The sequence below is a fragment of the Podarcis liolepis genome, assembly GCF_965112155.1.
Source record: "Podarcis liolepis genome assembly, chromosome: 13".
Lineage (NCBI taxonomy): Eukaryota > Metazoa > Chordata > Lepidosauria > Squamata > Lacertidae > Podarcis > Podarcis liolepis.
Window position 1 is genome coordinate 9,625,041 of NC_139573.1, and position 4,549 is coordinate 9,629,589.

The 4,549-nt window shown below is 45.3% G+C and overlaps 1 long non-coding RNA gene across 1 annotated transcript; it reads right to left on the reverse strand.

Annotated features, from left to right (window-relative positions):
• Window positions 1–3,112: 3,112 nt before the first annotated feature.
• Window positions 3,113–3,608, reverse strand: LOC310691479. Its single transcript, XR_014518507.1, has 2 exons — window positions 3,509–3,608; window positions 3,113–3,410 (listed from the first exon to the last, which is right to left on the reverse strand). It is a non-coding gene; the product is annotated as an uncharacterized lncRNA (long non-coding RNA).
• Between the last annotated feature and the right edge of the window lie 941 nt (window positions 3,609–4,549).

Consider the following 4,549-nt stretch of genomic DNA (forward strand, 5'->3'; position numbering starts at 1 on the left):
GACACAATAGGGAACTCTGAGGGGACAGCATGCTGCACGGAGCCTTCATGGAGTCCGCCTGCTGCCTCCTCCTCAGCTGCAAGGCAGTTGAGGGGGAGGCGGCAGGCAGATGCAAGCCCCATGATTTCATTTTGGGCAGCACGGAGCTTGCATGCAGTCCGCCCTCTGCCTCCCCCTCAGCCGCCATACAACTAAGGGGGAGGCAGTGGGCAGATGCGAGCCCCACACTGATGCTTCGGGCAACATGGAGCCTGCAGGTGCCCAAGCCACTGCGTCACTCCCAGGAGAGACGCATGGCTCAGGCAGGCTACAGGCCAGGCCCCGTGGTAAGTGGTGTGGCACCCAGTGTGCCCCGCTGCCCCGCTCTCTAACTATGCCTTTCTGTCATTAGGGATTTCTATGGAGCTGCAAAAAGCCCATAGAATTTTATACCCACAAACAGAAATCGGTTCTTTTTAAAGCTGAACATTTTATTTACCAAAATGTAGTTTTTTTGTTTTGTTTTTTGGAGGAAAAAAATCCCTAATACTGAATCTGGTATTAGGTTGCTTTGCATGCAGAAGGTTCCATGTTCCACCCTTAGCACTTTCAGCGAGGGCTGGGGGAGACCCCAGTCTAAAAACCTGGGGAGGCATTGCCAGCCAGTATAGTGCAGTCTTTCCCAACCTTGCACCCCAGATATTATCTCTCATAATTCCTGGTCAGCTTGGCCAGTGGTCACAAACAATGGTGTTCTAGTCCAACAACATGTCAGAAAACAAGATTGGTAAAGGCTGCTGTATAGAAAACTGAGACAGGTGGACCAAACAGTCCAATTCAGTACAACAACAACAACAACAACAACGTATTTGTACCCATCCCATCTGACTGGGTTGCCCTTGCCACCCTGGGAAGCTCCCTACGTTCCTAAAGGAAGACTTATCCCTTCACTTCCCCACTGAGTTTGGAACTGAGATCTCTCTCAAACAAAGAGGGCATGAAGTGGGGTGGTGAGGTACATTGTCTAGAGAAAGGGTGGGGGGAGGGGAGTGGTCTGGGTAGAATCCCAAGGGATGAATAGAGAACTCTGGAGGGACACACTTGTCCCTTGATCATGTGATGGGAGATGCATGATGGAATACAATGCTTGTGATTCTCTGTGAGCAATGGATTTGTTATTGAGGAAACAGATGGGATGATAAATGAGCTTCTTTCCAGATGTTGTTCACAAACCCATGAAGAACAAGGTCATGTTTTTTGTACTGCGTCTTAGGAAATTTCCCTCACTGTGCATCCTACACAGCAATACTGGGCAGAATCTTCAGGCTTCAAGCTATTCAGTTGCAGGGACACCTGGCCTTTTGAGGTGTCTCTTGTGATGGTGATGCGGTTTTTGAGTGCACTATTATAGTGAGTGCTCCCACTGCTCCAGATACCTCCAGTCCACTCCAGGCCCTTTCCCAGGGGCTGACGGATCCAGTGCATGTTGTAGCTTGTTAGAGAGAATCCAGACACTGTACACACCAATTGCAGAGTGTCTCCTGGCCTCTTAAAGCCATCACCAGTCTCTGTGATTGCATTCTGGGGTGAAATATCTGTAACAGAAGGAAAGATGAGAAGAATAAAAATAGGAAATGTGTTACAGAGGAAAATGTCAGATGGCCCACTTGAAGAGGAAAAGGAAGGTGTTCTCACATGCAGGGTAGATCAATAGGAAGCTTATCAGAAGGTTTGAATGCATCACTTTAACAGATGGCAAACACTCTCATAAACTTGAAGTGGATTTAAATTATGTCACAGACATCAAATACTGCACCCTCTACATGTGGCTTCCTTTTAATGAGGAAGAAACCAAGAAATTATTTGCATAATGTCACCTGTGCTGCAAATATGAGCAAAGGTACAAATGAGGACTTAAGCAGTAGATGTGATTGCAACCTCAGATCATCACCATAGGATAAGAACAAGAGAGGAATTGTACCTTTAGAAATAACAAAGAAAGACCATTAAATCACTTAAATCAATGGAGATGTGCCTTATTCTTACGTGGTATAAAGTGTTGGTGCAAGGATATCAGATTTACCACCTGCTATAAGCCCTGGGGAGCATGCGGGTGAGTGATGAGGGCCTGTGACTCAGCTCTGTTGCTCCCCAATATTGTTTTCCCTTACTGGCTTCCGAGGGAGATCGGAAGTCAGTTCTTTCCCCAGGCCTAAACAACCACTCACAGTTATGTATTTTAATAAAGTTGTGGCCAAAATTATGCCAAAAACCTTAAACAAAAATTATGTGTGAGTTGTGAGTTATTTGGGGGGTGGCTTGGGGATCTCAACACGCAATTCCATCTGCTTCAGCTGTTTAAATGTTTAAAAACATACATTTACATATATATTTTCAGACAAGATTGAATACACACAGAGAGACAGAAAAGGAAATGTAATTTATTTTAAACATTTTAATAAAAAAGTCATATAAATGTGGGAATGAAATAAAAGCATTCAGGAAAATATATAAAGAAATAAGGTTATTTTAAAGGTTTTCTTCATCCATTAAATATGTCACCTCCATCTAAAAGGGATATCCTAGGCAATTTCTTTCTGTGACAAAATTATGGTACATTTCTCTCTCTCTTCTCTTGCAGGTGGTCTTAGGCCTTTGGACTCCATTGCCCAACGTCATGGAGCGTGAGCACCACCAACAGCATTTCCCCCCTCTGCTTACATTGCAGGAAGCTGTTCAGATGACTTTATAGCACTGTAATACCCAGCTGAGAATGTAATGTGTCTGTGCAACTGTCACATGTTTGGAGAGAAATGAATCCCAAAGGTGTATTGAGCAGATGGCCAAGATTAGCTCTAGCTGTGTTTCCTTTTCACTCTTGGCATAGTTTGAACACACTTTGAAGAGTTGTGGTGACCAATATGTTTGAACTTTGACATTTGTAGAAAATTAATTTGTTAAAGGACCATTTGTGTGGCATCATATTGTGCTTTTGTGGTTGAGGGGCAACACAGGATGGAACATGGCCTTGCTCACAGCTGCTGCCCACAAACCCATGACTGAATGATATCTTGCTTTCAGGAAGCTGAGTTTTTGTACTGCCTCTGAGAACGTTTTGCTCTCTGTGTCCCTGGAACAGTAATACATGGCAGAGTCTTCAGGCTTCAGGCCATTCAGTTGCAGGAACACTTGGTTTTTTGAGGTGTCTCTTGAGATGGTGATCCGGTTTTGGAGGCCACTGTTATAGTTAGTGCTTCCACCACTCCAAATAACTCCAGCCCACTCCAGTCCCTTTCCGAGTGGCTGACGGATCCAGTGTACTCCATAGCTTGTTACAGAAAATCCAGACACCGCACAGGTCAGTCGCAATGTGTCTCCTGGTCTTTTCACGCCACCTCCAGACGGAGTAAGGGTAATCTGTGAGGAAATGTCTGTAGATGGAGAGACAAAATGAAACATGAAATGGAATGGAATGACACAGCAAAGCAATGGATTGTCTACAAGAGTGGGGCGAGGATTTTTCACTTACATGCTGGGAAGAACATCAGGAAAATAATCAAGGGTTGCAATCCCATGTTCAATGGCATCATCTCCTAGGACGTGAAGAAGACCTGACTTATATGAAGGACCTTGAATTCTGCATTGTCTACAGAGGACCTCTTTTTAATGAAGGCCCCCAGGATGTAATTTGCATGGTCCCATCAGTGCTGTTATTATAAGTGGCAAGCAGAGGCACACATGCAGTAGGTGGGGTTACCATGCGAAGAACAGCAGCCCCATATCTCCCTGCAATTACTACTACTGCTGCTACTACTACTACTAATAATAATTTATTTATACCCCACCCATCTGGCTGAGTTTCCCCAGCTACTCTGAGGGGCTCCCAATGTTGTTGTTGTTTTGTCGTTTAGTCGTGTCCGACTCTTCGTGACCTCATGGACCAGAGCACACCAGGCACTTCTGTCTTCCACTGCCTCCCGCAGTTTGGTCAAACTCATGCTGGTAGCTTCGAGAACACTATCTAACCATCTCGGCCTCTGTCGTCCCCTTCTCCTTGAGCCCTTCATCTTTCCCAACATCAGGGTCTTTTCCAGGGAGTCTGCTCTTCTCATGAGGTGGCCAAAGTATTGGAGCCTCAGCTTCATGATCTGTCCTTCCAGTGAGCACTCAGGGCTGATTTCCTTAAGAATGGATAGGTTTGATCTTCTTGCAGTCCATGGGACTCTCAAGAGTCTCCTCCAGCACCATAATTCAAAAGCATCAATTCTTCAGCGATCAGCCTTCTTTATGGTCCAAGTTTTACTTCCATACATCACTACTTGATGAGGGGCTCCCAATAGAGTGATTAAAAATAATACAGCATTAAATATTAAAAACTTCACTAAACAGGGCTTCCTTCAGATGTCTTTTAAAGATAGGATAGCTGCTTATTTCCTTCCCATCTGAAGGGAGGGCGTTCCACAGGGCGGGCGCCCCTACCTAGAAGGCCCTCTGTCTGCTTCCCTGTAACCTTACTACTCGCAATGAGGAAACCGCCAGAAGGCCCTCGGCGCTGGATATCAGTATCTGG